The sequence below is a fragment of the Protopterus annectens genome, chromosome 14.part0 (genome assembly GCF_019279795.1).
Source record: "Protopterus annectens isolate FY-2018-M chromosome 14.part0, PAN1.0, whole genome shotgun sequence".
NCBI classification, from domain to species: Eukaryota; Metazoa; Chordata; order Ceratodontiformes; family Protopteridae; genus Protopterus; species Protopterus annectens.
In genome coordinates, this window is record NC_056748.1 from 692,055,436 (window position 1) to 692,066,589 (window position 11,154).

The window sequence follows — 11,154 nt, forward strand, 5'->3', positions numbered from 1 at the left end:
TTCAAGAGAAACCTTGATGAGTGGATGTGTAGCTGAAAGTTCACCCCGGGAGGCGCTGGGAGCTAATGTCGGGCAGCACAATGACAGGGCACTTTTATGGGCTAGGCTTGTGAAGGCTCCAGGACCGTTAGCCTACTACACACCTATGAATCTATGAACCTATATCACACAGCTTACAAAAAAGGGATTGTGTTTAGCTCTAGAGATGTCATTGCCCCACTTTATGCAGCCCTCATTAGGTCAGTTATTGAGTATAATGCCCCCTTTACCAGGTTTCTGCCCAGACATGTGCAACATCTGGAACATATATCGAGATACAAGGCCTAAACAATATGCCCTACATAGACCAGCTCAAAGCCCTGTTACTATACTCAGTATCTTGCAGACTGCTAAGGGGTGACCTGTGTCTGGCATACAAGACACCCTCTGACCCAATACTGATTGACTTACTGCACATCGGCAAGTCAGATGCCATGAGAAATTCTTGGTCTAGGGATCTAAACTTCTTCTGTGATATCAGCAGAACAGCTTGGAAGAACAGGTATATCTTACAGTGCACACGACTGCTGTGGAACAGCCTCCCTATCCATGAAAACAAAGCACATTCCTGTCCCTATTCAAGCACAACTTGTATCTATCGATGGGTAATAGAAGCTTGATCATAGGACTACTCCCTGTATTACTGATGGACGTTCACAAATTGTAAATGATTTATCCCACACATCACCCCCCTCAAATTATATATGGAATGATCCCAGTTATTCTCACTAGGGGTAACATATAATTATTAACCATGGGATGGGTAAGAGCAATCTAACACCAAACAAGACAGGTTAATTTCTAAAGTCAAGAGCAAAACTGTCTAGGCTTAAAATGACCTACAAGGGCAGCTAGCCTAGTACTTACCTATGAACCTATGCACCTATGAATAACTGTATGTATATATATATATATATATGTGTGTGTGTGTGTGTGTGTGTGTGTGTGTGTGTGTGCGTGTGTGTCATACTGTAGTAATATAGTCAATGATAAACAAATGCGTCACCTGCAGACACATGGGCAGTAAGTGTCAGGCCTGCAGTCACACTGAAGCTGCTATTTAGTATGAGAATTCAGTCTCTCTGGCCAGTGAGCATCACTAAATGTTCTTCAGACTACATACACTGCTTCATTCAGCTGTCCATAGAATTATAAGATCGTAGGAGAATACTAAGATAACAACCAAAGCAGCATTTGAGACACATGCCCATCTCTCCAGAATGTCTTACTGATGATTCAGGCTAGGTTTATGTCCCTGGATATGGTGTTTCTCATGCTATTTGTTTTGTGGATGTGCAACAGATCCTTTAAGGGTGGATCAGAGGATGCTTTGTTGGCCAGCCTTAGGTAGCCTCTCAGCAGCCTGTAGGAAACTGAGTATAAAGACAATGCTTTTTCTTGTGGTCCACATAGGACTTCTTTTCTATACCATGTATTCTTTCTGGGAGGAACCTCTGTGGTCTCTCCATTTATTGCATATGCCTGGTCCTGTCCAATGTGATGTCTCTTGCATTCTGCATTGCTTGGAGCAACATAGCTGCACCCTTCCTTTGTGTGTGATCTGGGACCTAATACGGCCTGTCATGTCATTCACATCTCACACCATGTCATGCCAGATTTGCTACCTAACTTACTGCTCTACACCACTTTTCCTTTTAGGAAAAAATATGCCATTATTGTAGAGGTCCTGCCATAGTGTATCGGTCTCCCTGCTTAGAGAATTTTCCATGCGATTCCTTCCCTAAAGGTTGTTGATATACCTCTTTAGTTGCAGGCAAAACATGCCATTTACCAGGTGTATGTTCTCAGCTACAAAATACATGCATTACTGTCCATGATCTCCACTGTCTCCAACTGGGTATCACCTGCAGTTGTCATTTGTGGCTCACGTATATAGTACTGTATCCTACAGATAAACAGTCCCCCATGTTATCCCATGCAGTATCCTATGCAAACTGTATCTTTTCCCACAGCCATATACAACCTGGTTGTATGGAGGTATGTTGGCTCTGAATGTGGCACATGTTAGAGTCTGGGTGTCTCAACAACTGTGTCATGTGCTTTCACATGACTGTGTACTATGGTACCACCCCTGTGTGTGCTATATCTGAGGTGGAATAGCCATATGTGGCAAACCCTTGCATATGTGTCTGTTACACAGGCTACACACTGGCCCTCCCTCCCTCAGACAGGCAGCACAGTCAGTGGATTGGTACATCAACTACATTACTATCCCAAGGTTATCTTGCTCCTCTACAGCACTTTCACACTTATTCCATTCTTATGTCTCAGAGCTGTTTCGTGCAAAGTGGTGATTATGGTTTATATAGCACTATCATGGGCCAGTTAATGTGGTGTGAATGCTAATGAGATCAGATAGCATCAGTTTTTGTGATTCACATAGTCTGCACATTGCAATATCCATGCCATGTAGTCTAAGCATTGCATATCCCATTTGCCACAAGCTTTACATATTTATTTATTTATTTACATCTGTTTACTGGGGCAGTGCACTAATACAGATTGATCATTTTCAGGAACCGATTGCTGTGCAAGTAACACAGAAGTAAAAATAATTAACAATAGCAATCAGTGCGTTGGCAGCTGGACATCCACATTCACAATACTGCAAGCATTCTGAGAGGCATGATTAGGAACTCAGCTGGCAGGACCTGACCATAGGACCACTAGAAAAGAAACATGTCCATGGAATCAGCCACCCAGGTATAGTATGCCTGGGGTTGCTGCACTCTAGGCCAGTCAGCTAATGCATCATTAAGAGAATTCCACTCTTTCCCCTTCTGTGTCATTGTCTGCACCTTCTTTTTTGGCCCATCTACCACAAAATCCTTTTTCTACTCTCTGTCTGTCTGTGCCATCAGCTGTCTACCCCACCATTTGCGAGCTCACCACACCCGTCTCTCTTTCATGTTGGCCTGTCTGTATGTGCTAGCTGCCTTTTTCTGTTGTCACATCCAAGGGCATTACTCATATCTTTCACTTTTATTATTCTGTTTTTCTTTTCATTATGAAAATGGGATGCGACCCACAAAAAAACAAGTCTCTCCTCCTGTCATAACTTCTGTTCTGCATTGCTCAGCTTTGTAATTTCCCCTCTTTTTACTGTATTGCCCCTTACTATTTTTCTGTCTACACCTTTTCCACCCCATTTATATGATGCACAGGTTGGGCACATTGCTAGTCATGTACAATGAGGTGATGTGCTATAGTGCCCTTTTTGTGACTGTACCCTGTGATGCAGTGTTCGCAGCTGTGGTATTGCATGCTGTCAGGTGTACTTCCTTGGGTAGAGAGGAAATGTTTATTTATGATGTCATACATACTGCCCATGCCCACCTGTTTTATTATGGGACTTAACCCTTGGTATGCTGGCACTAACCTTTCCTGGTACATCCATTTGGCTGCTTTGCACAGGGAGCCCCCTTAAATTTGTATACCTCTATAAGTCACAGTGTTAAATTTCTATATTAGACATCCTTCATGCTGACTCAATCTGAGCTGCTCAAATGCAGTCAGTACAAGTTAAATGGACTGTGAATAGGTTTGCTATCATGTTACTAAAGATTGGAATATCACCAACCAAAATCCTAAGACAATGCTACTAAAAGATTTAAATGTTGCAACTCACATTTTCAATTTCCCAGACATGATCCCCTGCAGGACCAATTTTTGCATTAATTCCTGGATCTACATCAGCATCTACATCAACAAGAAAAGTTTTTTATGAATGTGGTTCTTAACATTATAAGCTTTCAGTATACCCGTCAAAGGATTCTAGTCAGCAATATTCTTGCATTCAGTAATATGATTGTAAATCATCAAATCCTGTACAGTGTGTGTGTGTGTGTGTGTGTGTGTGTGTGTGTGTGTGTGTGTGTGTGTGTGTGTGTGTGTGTTTGAGTAAGACAGATACATAATGAAGTCATAAGTATACCTTGCACCTACTTCTGTGTCCGCCTTCCAATGTACAGAGCACTGTAAATATGTTATTCAATAGTGTGGTTATGGTAGGTTTAATTAACTCTCATTATATGGAGACCCACCTATTTTTATCAGAATTCAGTTAACAGGCACAAAAGCAGAAAAATATTGTGGGGGGGGGGGGGTTGGCAAGCACCACCATCCCCCACACCTATCATGCACCATTGTTTTAAAATAACCAAATCCAGTATGGCATGGCTCTAGGTTAGGTTATAAATTCTCTATTTTCATATGTATTCAGTGAACCTGGCAGAGTTTATTAGGTGTCAGCGAAATGGATCTTGATGAATCAAGAAACAGAAAAGATCAGGTTTTGTCCATATGGCTCTCCTGAATTCACTGCTTCCCCATGAGGTCGATGCTGCAAATGAGCTCCAATTTCTCATGTCTTGCCTGCCAGATTTAATTCATGTACTAAATAAACATCCATAAACAGCCTACTGGTCTGTGGTTAATAACTATAACTAGATAACCAATTTTCCTAATTGTACAACCTTCATACATAGTGTTTAGGACATGAATCCATGTTGCGTAGGCAGAATATTAGTGCACTGGTTACTACTGATGTCTGACACCTCTGGGGTTAATTTCTGACACTTTGATAATGTCTGAGCAGAGTTTGTATATTTTTATTGTATACCTCTTTTTTCCTACTGCTCAGCTTTACCATATCTTTTAAATTTGTTCTAGAGTTTCCATTGTGGAGCTGCTCTCATTGGGTCTCCTTTGCAAATTAGTTTTATGGCAACATTACAGAGAGTAACATAAAATATGTAAACAATATATTCTTGTTCAGTTTTGTCTACATATCCATGCATGGATTTATCTTGACCATTCTTCATCACTTAGGTTCCTTTTATGTCTCTGGACCAAACTTTATAATGCAAAACTGATTTTAAACAAGTGACTTACTGGCATTATTTGTTCTGGTAACAATAAAAAAGGCAACACTTATGCTTAAGGCACTGTATATTTTTATAATTTCAAGGTACAAGCTACAAATAAAGCATTGAATGCTTGCAGCATTTTTTTTTAATTTCCCACTTTTCTCACAGACTACAAGCACACTTTACACCACATGACACAGCAGATGTTGTCATCCTTAACATCAGGCAGTGGTTCTGGGTTTCTCTGCATCAGTCCTTTCCCACATCTTAAATCTCATTACACACCCTCCATCCATTGTTGCTGCATTCAGTCCACCTGCCCATCTGCTGGAAAGCTTTTATCCCTGCGCAGTTCATCCTTTAACAAGGCACACGTTTATTGTTCCTCGCTGGTCACTGATTGGCTATAGAGTGTGGGAAGCTGCACTGAAAGAGAGAGACACAGGTTTCTCAGCTGCCAGAGATGTATAAATAGAGGGAAATCTCCTGCGTTAGTTTACAGACTGCTGCCTGACACCAAACTGACAGTCTCTGCTGAAGGACAGAAACATACAAGAATGGCACCAGGCAACATTCGTGCAGTTTATAGTAGTGATCTGAACATTAGCAAGAAAAATAATAAGGTAAGAATTATCTATATATATATATATATATATATATATATATATATTATTGTAACATATGCATGAACTATATTTGTTTGCATTTATATTAGTTATGTTGGAACTGACTGACTAATTTTGTTTTGGCCACTATTTTTCAGAAGAAAATACATAACCAGAAGATTCATTAAAATTTCACATTGCTCAGTTAAAATTAAATTGAACTTGTGTATAAATTATAGTACATAATATTTTTAAAATAACATTTCCATGTTTCTTAGTTGCAATTAACATTAAATGCATAACATCTAGTGCATAATATTTTACAAAAGGAGCAGCTACCCCTAGATTATTTAATTCTTAATTTTAAAAAAGGACTGTCTTTTAAAATTTCATTTTTTGTACAGCTTAGAAAACCTATAGTGGAGAAGATAAGGAGAAACCGTATCAACAGCAGCATTCAACAGCTAAAGGAGTTATTAGAAAAAGAGGTCAAGAGAAAAGAGCCCAGTTCAAAACTGCAGATAGCGGACATCATGGAAATGACTGTGAACATCTTGAGAAAGGGCAACCAACTTCAGGAAAAAGGTAAGTCACCTCTGTGCTCTGTCCTTTCTCTTCATAGTCAGTATACTAGTAGCTTTTGAGAGAAGATAGCCTCTTCAGTGTATTAATGAGTACTTTTGGGGAGGTTTATACAGATATGCATTAAGTTTATAATTCAACAATACAATATTGCTTGCTGATCAGAATGCTCAGCTTTTGCTGAATGTTGTGGGAATATTTCTGATTTTTCTAGCATAAGCCAGACATTTTACAGATTAAGTGTGCTGTCTAGTAAGGGTCAGATGGGATATTTCCAGATCCCTTAGCACTCCAGTGTAATATTGTTGCTATCAGTGGTAGGCTGGGCTTGGATTGTAATATTTCCCTGCTTTGAACAGCCATGGTACATGATGAAATAATGTTGTACAAAAATATGGGCACAGCTAATGCACTCCCAAAACAAAAAACATTGTACAATATAAAAATAGGAACCAGCCGAATAAAAACACTTTATAAGTATTTCTGGATCTAAAGATAATGAACAAAATATTCAATATAAAGTTTATATACACACATATTTGTTTGCCTTAAGTGAAAATCCACTTGAAAAGTGAAACAGTGGTCTGGCAATTTGAAAGCATCGCTATATTTCTTGTGACATTGAATTTCTTTCTGCAGACATTCCCAGTATAGATTACCTATATAAAAAAGGGCTCCTCTCACTCAGTGGGATAATAGTCTTTATCTTTGTTAAATAATACTGAATAAATACTGGTATACAATTTAAAAAAATCAAATAATTTCACTTATTCCAATAAGGACTGGGGGAAAATGAAGTGATAATAAATTCATGACATACATTTGAAGGCTTTATAAAACATAGCATGAACTGTGAAATATGTTAAAATAATAAGTCATTTGATACTGATGTTTCAACATGGTTATTTTGTCTTTTTCAGCATCGGGATCATTGGAGTACAGCTCCAACCAAAATTTCAGAAATGGTTATGGCAGATGTTTACAGAAAACATTTGCTTTTCTTTCCTTACATGATCCCAACACAGAAGTTAAAACTCTGTTGCTGAATCACTTCCTTCAGATTCAGGCTGTAGGTGCACATGTGCATTCTGCTTCTGTTCCTCCAGCATCTCCTTCAGGTCAACATCTGCATCAGCAGGACATTATATCTCCACCACAATCTCCTTTATGTCAACATCTCCTAACCAAGGACACTCTAAGCAGCACCAAGATGTTGTGGAGACCCTGGTAAAGATGGCAACATGGTGTAATAAGCACTTAAGTTCTCAAACCAGAAGAAAGTGATGCTTCATGAGATTCTACACCTATACTTCATGTAGGAAACTTGGACTTACTTTTCTAAACTGACTACAGTAGTTTGAAGCTGTTTCCTTCACAGTGAAGGCTCTCAATCACTGAGTGGGTACTTGCATTGTTGTGAGATAATTTTACACCAGTAACTATTATACCACTATAAAGTATAAAGTGTGTCCTTCTTATTGAAGAAGCACAGTATTATATTATCATTACTATATTATCTATAACGTTTATAGGATATTTAGAGCTAAATAAACTGATTATATCAGTGAAGCATGAGACTGCGGTGGTGGTGCTGCGGTAGCGTTGTCGCCTCACAGTTAGACGTTGCTTGTTCGATTCTCAGTTAGAGCGTCTTCTGTGTGGCGACATGCATGAATGGACGTTCCTTCGTTGAAGGTTGTGCGTTAGGCCCGGCAAGCCAGCACGTAAAAATCTACTGCCAATCATTAGCGGACCGGAGTTCCGCTGTGGCGACCCCTAACTGGGAAAAGCCGAAAAACACAAAAAATCAGTGAAGCATGTATTAACTGTAGGAGTGAAACTATATTTTTGAAACACATTGCTTTTGAAGCCTAGGGAAGATATGGTTCTATAATATCTACACCTTCTCATGAGGAAGGAAATTTGGGTTTCCCTGAAGGCTTACATTTCTAAACTGACTATAGTAGTTTGTTGCTGTTTCCTTCATATTGAAGGCTGTTAATCAAGAATTGAGTGATTACCTGCATTCTTGTGAGATAATATTATAACAGCAACTATTTATTACTATATAAAGTGCAAAGTTTATCCCTCCTATTGAACAAGCACAGTATTATGTTAATATCAGTACTTTACTATCTAAAATGTATATATAACAGTTTGAGCTAAACAAACTGATTAAATCAGTGAAGCATTTACAACAAACTGATTAAGTCAGTGAAGCATGTACTAAATGTTGGAGTGAGACTCCATCTGTTTTTATTAAACATTACTTTTGTTTTGACCTCCATATTTATTAGAGAGTAAAACTTACACTTCCTGAAGTGCTTTTTGTATAGTGTATCCTAATTAAAGGAATGTATTGTTAATTTCACTGAGAACCTTTAATGCAAAAAGTAATGTGTTTCCTTCATGTTGAAGACCCCTAAGGTATTTTGTGATGCATGTGATTATTAAAAGTTCAGTTCAAAATCTATACATTCCATACTGTCATACTGAAAGATAACTCGTGTGAATAACTACAGAGTAGAAATTAATGTATTCATTATGAAACTGACAGTGGTTTACTATGCATATTGCATGTTTTATGGGAAGAACACAGCCTGAAAAGGAAATACTGTATTCACTATGTGAGATATCTGTAAGAGAATAATTATTTCATATGTTTGCAAATTGTTCTGTATATCAATATACCTAACAAATAGTGTTTAATAGTAACATTACCTATTTTTCATGCTGTTGTTTACTACATAATACTTTAGTGAATATAGCAGAAGAATGCTGTAGCAATCCTATAGCAAACAACTACCCTTTATCAGGCTCAGGAATTCCTCATTATTAAGTAATCCTGATAATGTGCTGCCTGAATTTAAATATTTTCCAAAGAATGGAAAACTTATGGATACAGTATATGTTATACGCCACAGACTGAAATCCACCAGAAAAATGACCAGGAAATTCTACTGTAAAATGTGGCTGTGATTCAGTTAAACTGGCATGTACCTGCATTTTCTACACTATCTAATTTTTGATGAATGTTTTTATTTTTATTCTACTGTCTATTTCAATAAAATGTATAATTTGTTAATTATCTAAGCTTCTGCATATTTTTAGATAGCCAGATAAGAAATGTGTAGAAACACGGGATAGAGTTTGAAGACTGAGGGGTCAGCTGTTGGGCAACATCGGATAATCTGTGTCAGGTAGAAGGTAGTGTCACCAAAGGGCAGAAAAAACACAAACTTTTAATTAACTTGTACCCGGTACAAAAAAATTCAGTGAGAACTATACAAGTCTTAACTCTTATCTGCTGTGAAAGTCGGAATTCATTGATGCAGCAAAAGTGCTACTGAAACAAATAATAAGAAAACTAAGTGCTCAAAGTAAATGTTTAATATTATAGACTCTTGACTTTATGTTATACTTCCCTGGTGTTTTGCATTAAAAAATACATTACTCATTTAAATCTTATAAACTTTTTGAACCATAGGAATATAGCCATTTTTCAGAGTATCTAGTAATATTATAACGAACAAATTCACAATAATTCATAATGTTTTTTTCTTCCGGGTACTTTATTTACATCACAACACTTCATTATAATCTGTTCTGCACTTACACTACAATGTTTGATATTCTCTCACACATTTGCTTGCTCTCTATACATTGTGATGCACACTTTGTTGAAATTATTAAAATTATCTGTCGAACTTAAGTGTTTTATTAACACCAGATAACATGTATATGGATAACTATTGCCTTACATAGCACTATGAACTTCTACAACAACCATCAATGAAATAAGACTTATAAATGATAAAGAACATACTATGAACAGTGGATTCCAATGAAAATATGTTATAAAATAAATAAATATAACAGAAAAATCAAACTAAAATTAAAAATGAAAAGTAAATGAAGTATTCAGAATGCATGGAGATATACCAGAATTAAATTATTTCCACACAATGCATTCAAAATCATCAATAAAGCATTTTAAATACACAATTTAAAATATAATTATTCCCTCATGGAAATATATACTAATAAATCTGATAGTAAAAAAATAGAAAAAATAAAACTATTTTATGCTCATTTTACAGACCTATATCATTATTACAGGAAGATTGTTAAGCAATAACAATTATTTTATGCTCATCCTATAGACCTATATCATTATTACAAGCAAATTATAAAATATTTATTTCCTTTATTACAGACAAAATTAAAACCATAAAACTAGTTTTGATAGATGAAGACAAGTTAGGATTTGTAATTAATATATAAAGAGAAGCTAACATTAAAAGAGAATTAACTTTACTTGATTATACCAATCATAAAAACAAACAATCAGGAGTGAGAAGTCTTGATATAGAAATAGCTTTTAACTCATTAAATTTGCAATACGCATGCATGTGTGTGTTTGTCTAAGGAATGCCTGAAAGCACGTTTGTGTGCATGGATTCATGAATGTGTGCATGTGTCTGCATGCATGCATGTGAGTAGAGGAGTGCCTATGCTACTACATTATCTAGGCTGATAAGGCTGACAGCAAAGTGTTCAAATCAAAGGTACTTCAATGAGCCAGGAATTTTATTTTATTTATTTATTTATTTATTTTTGAATTAATTAGGGTAGAGCACTGATCACAACTTTCCAATTTTAGTCTCAGACTGGATTTCTGTCTCAGGCTTTCCAATGCCACTGAAGAGATTTTTCTCTGTTGCACAAACTGACCACCCAATTTTGTGAATTAGTACAGGTTTAAAGAATCTCTTTGAATCCTGCCCAAATGGCAAGAACATTTCTCATTTCAGAATCAGAACAAAAGGCTTTTGAATAAATGACATGACAGATTGTTTCATGGTCTTAGATTATATATATATTTTAATTTTATCTAATAACAATATGTGCAAAGTATTTTTATTTTAATTATACAAGATCCTAACACAACTTAAGGAACCAACATTAGATTCATTTTGGAAAACTTTGTATAACAGCAATGATATAATATTAATAGAAAATGATAAAGCTTTAAACTT